This window comes from Mus pahari, chromosome 4, assembly GCF_900095145.1.
Source record: "Mus pahari chromosome 4, PAHARI_EIJ_v1.1, whole genome shotgun sequence".
Classification (NCBI taxonomy): Eukaryota; Metazoa; Chordata; class Mammalia; order Rodentia; family Muridae; genus Mus; species Mus pahari.
This window is the reverse complement of record NC_034593.1, coordinates 12,916,415-12,927,648: the sequence shown is the minus strand read 5'-3', so window position 1 is coordinate 12,927,648 and position 11,234 is coordinate 12,916,415. Positions and strand designations below refer to the sequence as shown.

Sequence of the window (11,234 nt, the reverse complement as noted above, 5' to 3'; positions counted from 1 at the left end):
CCAAGTTCTAGCCTAAGGTGGCCTGGTGCTGGTGCAGACCATAGGGAACCTTTCTAAATGTCTTAATGTCTCAGAATTGGCACAAATTTCCACAGTCACATATAGTCAATTGTCCAGGAAATGCTAACATCAGCCAGCATGAAGCAGGAAACTTTATCTTCTGTCCAGCTTCATACTATTCTCCTAAAAGAAAGAAGAAACTTCATTAAAAGACATGAGAATACCAACTCTTTCAATATCATTGATACATTTTTCTCTGTGCTTTTAAATTGCCACTTTCTTACTTTCCTATGGTTTATGTAGCCTAAAAGAATCTGTCATCTAATACTGATCCAGGAAACTCCTCCATAATTTGATGGGCGTGAACACAAAGATTTACTTTCTTTCTCTCCCTCCCTCCCCCACCCACTTCTCTCTCTCTCTCTCTCTCTCTCTCTCTCTCTCTCTCTCTCTCTCTGTGTGTGTGTGTGTGTGTGTGTGTGTGTGTGCGTGTGTATGCATCTCTGTGTGTGTGTGTGTGTGTGTGTTGGGGTATGTGTGTGTGTTTGTATGCACATGTAGACACTTACACACCAGAAATGTGTGTCATCTTCAATTACTTTCCACTTTTTTTTTTTTTTTTTTTTTTTACAGTAGTGTCCCTTCCTGGACCTAGAGCTCACTGATTCAGTAAGACTAGTTGGCTAGTCCAGGAAACTCTTTGCCTCTGCATCTCTCATAGCTGGAATAGAGATGTACATTACTCTCATGTTCTACTTATAGGTAGCTACAGAGGATCTGAACTTTGCTCCTCATGTCTGTGCAGGAAGCACTTCAGCCACTGAACCATCTCTCTGGTCCCCATTTATGTTGTTGTTTATTTCCAGGGATTATCTCCAAAAAACCAGAATACAAGTCTAAAACAACCCCTTTCCTTTTAATTCCTAATATTTAAATACTTGGGCCTGGCGAGTTCATATTGAGGTTCCTATTATGGTGCTGCAATCCTCTTCAGCTCCTTGGGTACTTTCTGTAGCACCTCCATTGAGGTCCTTCTGCTCAGTCCAATGGTTGGCTGCAAGCATCCACCTCTGTATTTGTCAGGCACTGGCAGAGCCTCTCAGGAGACAGATATAACAGGCTTCTGTCAGCAAACATTTGTTGGCATCCATAATAGTGTCTGGGTTTGGTGACTGTATATGGGATGGATCCCCAGGTAGGGGAGTCTCTGGAAGGTCATTCCTTCAGTCTGTGATCCACACTTTGTCTCTGTAACTTCTTCCATGGGTATTTTGTTCCCCCTCCTAAGAAAGACCAATGTATGCACACTTTTGTCTTTCCTCTTCTTGAGTATCATGTGTTTTATGAATTGTATCTTTTAAGCTTGTATTCCAAGCTTCTGGACTAATATCCACTTATCAGTGAATGCATACCATGTGTGTTCTTTTGTGGTTGTGTTACTTCACTCAGGATGATATTTCCTAGTTACATCCATTTGCCTAAGAATTTCTTGAATTCATTGTTTTTAATAGCGGAGTAGTACCCCATTGTGTAAATTTTCTGTATCTATACCTCTGTTGAGGGATATCTGGGCTCTTTCTAGTTTCTGGCTATTATAAATAAGGCTGCTATGAAAATAATGGAGCATGTGCCCTTATTACATGTTGGAGCATCTTCTGGGTATATGGCCAGGAGTGGTATTGCTGGGTCCTCAGGTAATACTATGTCCAATTTTCTGAGGAACCACCAAACTGATTTCCAGAGTGGTTGTACCAGCTTGTAATCCTACCGGCAATGGAGGCATATTTATTTTTCTCCACATCATCACCAGCATGTGCTGTCATCCGAGTTGTTGATCTTAGCCATTCTTACTGGTGTGAGGTAGAATCTCATGGTTGGTTTGATTTGCATTTGCCTGAAGCTGAAGTATGTTGTACATTTCTTTAGGAGCTTCTCAGCCATTTGGTATTCCTTTTTTGAGAATTCTTTGTTTAGTGCTATACCCCATTTTAAATAGGGTTATTTGTTTCTCTGGAGTCTAACTTCTTGAGTTCTTTGTATATATTGGATATTAGCCCTCTATTGGATATAGGATTGGTAAATATCTTTTTCCAATCTGTTGGTCACTGTTTTGTCCTTTAGTCAGTGTCCTTTGCCTTACAGAAGCTTTGCAAGTTTATGAGGTCCCATTTGTCAATTCTTGATCTTAGGGCATAAGCTATTGGTGTTCTCTTCAGGAAATTGTCCCCTGTGCCCATGTGCTCGAGCTCCAAGAAACTAAACCACCAACCAAAGAGTACACATGGTGAGACTCGTGACTCCAGCTTCATATGTAGCAGAGGATGGCCTGGTTAGTCATCAATGGGAGGAGAGGCCCTTGGTCCTCTGAAGGCTCTATGCCTCAGTGTAGGGAAATGCCAGGGCTAGGAAGCAGGAGTGGGTGGGTTGGTGAGCAGGGGGCAGGGGAGCAGAAAGGAGCTTTTTGGAGGGGATGCCAGAAAAGGGGATAACAATTGAAATGTAAGAAAGAAAATACATAGTTAAAAAAAGAGAGAGAAAGAAACGCATATGACAGAAATGAGAAAAAAATAGAGATTTAGTTAATGCAAGAAAGGTATTTTACTTTTAGCAATGAAAGGTGATTTTTTTTCTTTTTGTTTGTTTATTTGCTTGGATATTTTGGTTATTAATAATAAATTTGTACTAATTGAAAATAATAAATCCATAATCCTAAGAAATAGTCTCCAATTTTAAAGGCTATTGTTTTAAGTTTATTAGATACACATGAAACTAAGAAAATTTCCTGGACAATCTACACATATTTCTTGAGGGAATAATTTAGTCAGATATGATCATTGCTACAGAAGATTGGGGAAACTCTGGTTCCCTGGTTATACTAAAATACAATTAGATTTTGATTGCTCTTCACACTATTCCAAACAGCATTCTTTAAGAAATTCTAGAACCTATAAGCCTATTCCCCAAACCTGTGAATATGTCTTACCTGAAGCACAGAGACAGTTAGACACAAGCAAGTTTGTTGGGTGGGTGATGTGAGCGAGCTAAGTTAGCTGGTTTCAGGCCTTCTGGGTAGTTTCCATTATTATTATGTACAGTGAGTGGATTTCATGTAAAAGCTAAGCACAAGAGAGCAAGTTTACTCCATAATTATTCTGTTAAGTTTCCTCATAATTTATCTGTCTTAAAAATATGAATCAGGTCAGATAGAATTTACCTTTAACCTGCCTTTTTGCTGATTATTTTAAAACAACTAGAAAAAGTAAGGCATAGCGACATTCTAATGAATACATCACAATGGAGAATATCTAAGTATTTACACTAATGCATGGAAATATAGTTCACTACAGGTAAATCCAAAATAATGAGTTTTTGAGTAAAGAATATAAACTTGGAAACTCTGCCTAATAGAGAGGTGCTACTGCAAGGGAATTCAAAAAGAAGCTGTTGTGAAGACTATTCATTTAGCCTTTCACTCTACATATAATTGCAGAGAGATCAAGGAATATCACAAAAAACCAAAATATTATAAATCAAAGACAGAATTCCTGCTATAAAATGTAAGTATACATTTGCCCCCCAAAATGCAAACCTTGACCACTTTTTTTTCCAATCATGCCATCAGAAGACTTAAAAACAGACTAACTGCTGCTTCCAAAACAACTCTAAAGTTAAAAATGAGTTCTATGAATTTGAAATCCAAAATTATCTTCAAAAGTGGTAAAATTGCTACACTGGAAATAAACAGAAAAGTAAGAAGACTCTATGTCACAATAATAGAAAATGGGGAAAAAGTATAAAACATGTTTTACAAAATTACATAAATGTGAATGTGTTTTCAAAATCCTCTGAAGTATGGTAATCAGTGAAATAAAAATACAATTTAACACTTTAAATGAAAGATTACAGAATGTTGAAGGAAATACAATAAATTATGGCAAGAAACCAACAAATCCAAATTAAGTATTAGTTCATCAGCTTTTGAAATGACACTGACAGAGTTTAGTTCCCCAAAGTGAGTGATCCTGTTAACCCCAAGTTTAAATAAAAATTTATAGAGAAATATTCAGCTAAAGTACAATGAGCATAAAGATGAAAGTACACCAAATTTTACTTAATTTACACTAAAGTAATTAAAATGCATTCCATAGGATATAAAATTCACAGGGAAAACAAAAATTGAACTTTGATTAACAAAGTGTAAATCTCTCTTGCAAAAGTATAGATGACAAAAATCTAAGTTTCGTTAGATATTTATATTTTTCTAATTTCAGAAAGAGGCTTTTTTAATTAAATAAATATATTTGAGACAAAAAGTATCTCCAAATCACTTAACAAAATCATTTTTATTTTCTGAGTTTGCTGAAGTTCTTTTTAACTTTCTGAGACCATATCGAGATTCTCATTTTACCTTTCAATCTTCACATTTAGATGAAATACTTCACATTTATCAGACTTCTGGCACCTTTTAAAACTAAGTGAAGGTACCTAAGCAATGTGGGATGTTCCCTTCTAGATCCCCTGGTTAGGCACAGAACATACTCAAACACCAATTTCCAATACAACAAAAGATTCTTTATTAAGCAAGACAGAGAGGTATGGTGGCTGAATCTGAGTTGGGCAGAAACAGCAGCAAAGGACTTTGCAGGAGTGCCTTTTAAAGGGAAAAAAGATGAGGTTCAGTCCATGTTGGGATGAGCTAGGACTAGTTGGTAGGTTCTGAATGAACCTTGGGGGTCAGGCTCAAATGAGTCAGGCATCATTAAGTGGCCAAATGAAGGAATAGTCCTTAATGGCCAGCTTTAGGAATGTGGTAGTAGCTAAATAAGAAAATCTAATGATTAACAAGAAAGAGAAAAGTGGAGTGTGGGATGTGCTGGCACCTTGATTGCCATGCTCAGGTCTGTTAGAGCCTTTCACTAAGTATACTGTTAAACTCGAGATTTCTGAGATGAGTATGTCTGGGAGAGAATGAAACAAATAACAAGAAGTCCAATCATGGATTACAACTGACAGCCTATGTTCTGCTTGACAGCTTTCCGGATTGTTCTTTGTATGTTCTGCTCAAGATAGTTTCTCTTATTATTCTAAAAACACTTTGGATAGCTCATTCCTTGTAGCTCAAAAGCATAGCCTTTTAATTACATGTCAATTCAGTCATTACCCCATATTCCCATGAATCAGAATCCCATGACCCTAGCCTTTTGTTTCTTAGAGACAGCAGCATAATTTTTTCAACATTGCAAAAGTATTCAGAGATATGCCTGTCTTTAATAAGCACAGACAAGAAGATAGCTGGTTGGAACGCCAGTCCCTATTGTGAAATTACCTTTCCTACCATACCTGGGCCTGTACCAGAACTCCCCCATCTTAGGCTGACCTGGAATCCAGGAATCTTCCTGCTACTTTAAGCACAAACAAAAACTTAGCTGGGTGGGATCTTGTCCTATGATCACCACTCCCTAAAACCTCTTTAACTCCTTCCTTGGTATCTTTCTGAAAAACTGGCTTATACTTCAGCTAACTCTGTCCTTTTAGATCTGTTAATCTCCTTATGTAATTCATATTGCATCCTTATATTTTGCATAGTTGAGAAATTATACGTATATGAACTCATGTTTTCAGAGTTCTTTCCCACAGCCTTAATGGTGGTCCTAGAGATTTCAGCATTTACCATTTTTCTGAGACATAGACACACCCTCACTCCTGAACTGTTTGTAATTATCATGGAGTTATTAACCTTGTTAACCTTGGCAGGAAGAATATTTCCCAAAGGAGGAACAAGAAGTAATACACACAAACACACAAACACACCACATACACATAAGTCTTACACCCACAACAACCACTGACAGTTGTCGAGACAACATGCTGCCCTCTTTCAGGAGAGGGAACCATGTCACACTATCCCTACCACAGTCAAGTCAAACTCAGCAATGGGGAGCCTCAAGGCATAAATGTTGCTTTGGTAAAACACTGGCTTCTTATCCGGCTTTCATACTTGTGGGGTTAGTGATGTAGGCACTCAGAAAGTATCATTGCATGTTTAACATATCTGAATTAGCCATAGGGTTATAGGACAGAAATACCTAGTTTTTACAGTCTACTACCTTCTTCCCTTTAGGTTCTGTGTGTTAAGAAAATGACCAATGATTGCAGAGGAGTAAATGGAAAGGAAAGGGTGTTAACAGAACTTCTTCCTCCATTTCTCAGATTTGGTCTTGAGACAGTGACTCTGTTTCTTTTATGTTTATTATCTTTTAATTCTTCCTACATGTCTGTGGGGTAGGCTGCACTATTAGCTTCTGTTGATAAATCAAGTCTTCCCTCTATAACCCAGTACCAGCCACCACCATCATAATTAGACTTCAAAAGTAACACATTTCCACAGTCACTAAGAATTGTGCATTCTCTATAGATACATGTGCTATGCTACTTCAAAGGGTCCCAAAACGTGATGTGGCCAGCTCTCTCTTGTGCTCTCTCTCTCTCTCTCTCTCTCTCTCTCTCTCTCTCTCTCTCTCTCTCTCTGTTCTTTCTCTGTCTCTCTCTGTAACTCCCTCCCCCAAATAATCCTGTTAGGTGAGATCTCTTGTGTGGTATGGTCTTTGCTAAATTTTCTTTCTTTCTTTTCTTTTTTCTTCCTCAATTCCCCAATATACTCAATAGCTTCTGTTTACAAACAGGTTAAGTTTGAAGAGATGAATTATCTGTTTCAGAAAATCTAAGCTCATCTCTCCGGAGTTTCATTGGAGTGATAGGGTACTCAGATCAGTATTAAGAGATGGCAAGTGCCTTTGGGAGTAAGATCTATATGCTGATAAAAAGTGACTAGCAGGAAACTTCACTCACAAGAAATTTACCCACAAGAAAACCTACACTAACCCTTAAAACCCATCTAAACAGCCTCCTAACCCTGAAAATAGTAAAAATAAGAGCTCTGATGATTTGTCCAACCTCAGGAGAATTTTCTAAATTCTTTCTACAATATAAGTCTTGCTCTCTAGCCATCCAAAGTCTTAACTAGAATTTTATTAACACAGATTCATCAATCTCTGCCTCCTTCAAGAATGTTTAAGTCTGTCCTTAGTGTCACAGTGTCTTCAAACACTGTATTCCTCAAATACTCTCTTAGGCTTCTGTAAAGGGACTGGATTTCCTGAAATTACAACATTTCATTCTTTCAGATGAGACAACTAATGAGCATGGTGTGCTAAGATCATCTCCACAATTCCAATAACAAGGTATCATGAATAGTTAGAAAAATGAAATTAAGTCCAACAGAAATAATAAAGAAATAAAGGTATCAATAAGTCACTAGCTACTATGACTGAAGAAACATTAAGAGAATCCTAAGAGGAGATAAAGGTAGAAAGGAAAACATTGAAATGTGAATTTTATCCAGAAAGCTGTTGAGAAATAGAGAAGATTATGAAATAGCAACATAGAGAATGGGTAGGAAGATGGAAGACTTTAGGCATTATGTAGCAACAGTATTACATTTAATAACAGAGTTAAAATCTTGAGGTCTTCAATACTGAACCTAAATGCTATTTATAAACTTGGAAAAATTTTTATTTTACCTCCTTTAGAACTGTGCAGATGAGTCTTGAGTATCTTCTTTGAATATACTAAATAACAGAGATTTGCATTTCAAGGTCTATATCTAGTGAAGCCACGTGTTGATCAAGAAGAAATATATGTTGTCTCTGAATATAAAGACATTTAGTTATGGAGAAAACTATAAAAAACACAATGAGAAATCTGATGAGGCCTTCATATATCTCAAACATATTTAATCATATATTATATATTAGTATTCATATTATTGCAATTTTTAAAGGAACACGGGGATTATAGATACCATTTGGTTAGCTTTGTTATAAAATGAAATGTGCATTTATCTACTGCAGAGCTCAGAAATTGTCTTATTTCTTGTTCCTGTTCTCCTGGTAAAAACATGATCAGTTATAAATGAAAATATAGATTCTGCACATGCATTACATTTTTAGATGAAATTTATGGAAACAAAATATTTTGTCCAGGCTTAACTTTGCCAATGAGTTATTCACATTTAGAGATCTGGGGGATTTCTAAGAGTAAAAGAGCCCACACAGACTCTATCCAAGTCTATGGTTGGTGTTTCTCCCTGTGTGGAACATGTTCATTGTGGTGTTTCATGTTTTTAAAGTGAATAACATACATTTTTTTTCCTTAGGTTACAAATTTTATAGTTGGCAAAACTGAGTGCAATTTCTTCTGCTCTTTGCATGCTGGTTAGGGCTGTAAGGCAAAGACATGCTTCATTTGGCACTGGAACCATTCCAGTATGCAGAATTGCCTCCTTTCCTGTGCCTATAGAACACGTTGAGAAATTCTACATAAGAGCCCGGATAGGAAAAAACAAAGCACTCACACTTAATTATTTTCTTTCTCTTCCATTCATTCTCAAGACTCCCTTCCCTACATACATGTTTTCTGCTAAAGATTATTCACAAGATACACTTATTGAATTTTACATAAAAATGTACCTTTTTAATAGCTTTTCACTGATTCTTTGTAAATTTCACGACATGCACCCTAATCCTACCTATCTCCCCCCACCTCATACCCACTCTCCACCCTTGTAACCTCCCCTCAGCCAAGAAAAAAATCTCCTTGTAGAAACTGTAGTGTGTCACAGAGTGCTCTACAGTATGCCCTTTGGTCCACAATTCTTCACTTGCAAATATTCATTGCAAAGGTTCGTTTATCTGGGACAAGGCATCTGACCTCTGCTATTCTTTCAGTATTGGAACCTCACTGGGAATCCTATTTGATATTGTGTGGTTGCCCTGTGTCAAGGAGATCCTGTGGTTTTGCAGAATCAGCCCCTTCATGAACTTCAGCATCTCTTCAATTGGGTAGGTGTTCATGTGAGTCAATTCAAAGCCCGTGATCTGGGCCTGAGAGCCATCAGACCTGCTCACCTGTAACCCCTACAACCAGGCCAGCTCAACTCTGTTGTACAGGTTAGGTGCAAGGCCTGCTCTCCCAAATGTTGCCACTAGTAAGGGACATAACCAGGTCTCCCACTCTCATAAACCTGGGGCCATCTCTCTAGTCTGCCATAAAAGGTGAGGGAAGAGAGCAGAGTGTTTCTCCCTCATCTGTGCCACTGTTCAGTAGACAAGAAGCAGCACCAGCTCTCCTGCCCTTATATCTTCAGGGCCAGTTTACCTGAAACTTGCACATTCTAGACCAGGTCTACTGTGCTGTCTGGGTAAGTTGCAGGGGCCCACTCTCCTGAGTGCTGCAGGAGGTGCAGGGCAGGCATAGCTCTCCTGCTTTCATGATTCCATGGTCAGCGCTCCTGCCTGCAAAAGGTGACAAGAGTTAAGGGGGTGGAGAGGAGCATCTCTTCTTGACCCTGCTGCTGAAGAGCAGACAAGAGGCATGCCCAGCTCTCTTATGCTCATGCCCTCAGGGCCAGCTCACCCAGACCCCTGCAATCAGACCCAGCTCTATTGTGCTGCACCAGTGAGTACCAGGGACAGCTCTCCTGTTTTCCTGACCCTGTCAAGGCCAGATTTCCTATCTGTCACTCCTGGTGAAGGCAAAAGGGAGGGGATGGGCTCTCTCCCTCACTAATGCTACCACATGTCGGACAAAATTCAGGACTGGCTCTCACACACTTATATCCTTGGGATCAGCTCACCTGCAACCTTGATGCTCTACTGTGCTGTCCATGTTAGATGCAGTGCCTATTCTCCCTATTGCTACAGCAGATGAAGGCCATGACCTTCTGCTCTCATGACCTTGGAGCCCGCCATAAGTGGCAAGGAGCTGGAGGAAGTCATTTCTTCCTTGCCCATGTCTCCAAGTAGCAGACAAGTGGGAGGGCCAGCTCTCCCATGCTCATTCCCTCAGACCTAGCTCACCTGTGCCCCTATCACCATGGACAGATTTGCTGTGTTGTTCAGGCAAGGTGCAGGTCCCACTCTCCTGAGAGTTGCAGTGGGTAAAGTGCAAAGAAAGCTCTCCTGCTCTCAAGACCCCAGGGCCAGCTCTGCCACCTGTTGTAAGTGGTGAGGAGTAAGGCAGGAGGAATGTAGCATCTTGCCCTGGCACATGCTATGGCATTGTGATAAATGATAGTGTCAGCTCTCCCACACTTGAATCCTTGGGCTCAGCCACCAGGAGCTCTTCCGAGTAATGCAGCTGGCTAGGGAGGTGGGGTCAGCTCTTTTATTCTCTGGGCTCTGGAGCCAGCTCTCCCATAATACCCAGGTGAGGGGTAGGGCCAGTTCTGCATAGCCCTCAGACATAAAGATGTCCCTGGTGGCAGCCCAGACCAGGGACATTTGCCTGGCCTTTGAGGGTAACAGTCTCACAGTTTGGGGGCTATGAACCCAGAATGGTCCCAGGTATCCACGATGGTCCCAGGTTTTATGACTGGCTACTTACATCAGGCTGTTTCTTACTACTTTTGAGTCTCCAGTTCTGCCCCTTCCCCTTTCTTGTCCATTTATCCATTACTTAATCGTCATAGTGAGATCTGGAGTCTCTGAGTATCTTGGGTAACCTCAGGAGTGGTCTCAGGAGGGTTTTGCTCTGTCATGCACGATGGTGCCAGGTAGGGGTCCTCTCTAGCATGATCTGCATCTCCATCAACCCCAGGCCTGTGCAACACTGGACTGGTGTTTATCTCAGGCTAGCTCCCTGTCTAGGCCCCACTGTGCCAGTCTGATGGTTGCCTTGGGCTCATTTCTCACTCAGCCTGGCTGAGTGGTCATCTGTCTCAGGCTCACTCCCACCCAGAGAGTGCGGACCTAGTTGGGGTTCTTCTAGTCTCCAGCATTCTTCCTGTCCTGGGAGCTAGTCTGGGCTTGTCTGCCACCAAACTGCTGCTTGTCCAGGCTGTGGGGTTTTTTGTTTGTTTGTTTGTTTGTTTTGGTTTTTTTTGTTTTGATTTGTTTTTTGTTTTTTTCAGGGAACATTAGTCTACTAATTATTCAGATGTTCACTGGTCAGAACACTGCTCATAGACACACAAGTGACACAGCAGTCATGTGTGCAATGACTGTAGGAGCAGGAAAGTTGAAACTTGAACACCAAATGCACACACACAAAAAAATTAAAAGCATCTTTCAGTATTTTTAAGTAAAAACATTTTATTTTATTTTATTTTATTTTGGTGTCCTTTTCTGATTAAAACTGGATTTTTCTTTACTAACTACTTATTTAATTTTTAAGGT

General features: G+C 39.8%; 1 pseudogene; it reads right to left on the bottom strand.

Moving 5' to 3' along the window:
• Window positions 1-10,981: 10,981 nt before the first annotated feature.
• LOC115063963 lies at window positions 10,982-11,029 on the bottom strand (annotated as a pseudogene).
• Window positions 11,030-11,234: the final 205 nt, after the last annotated feature.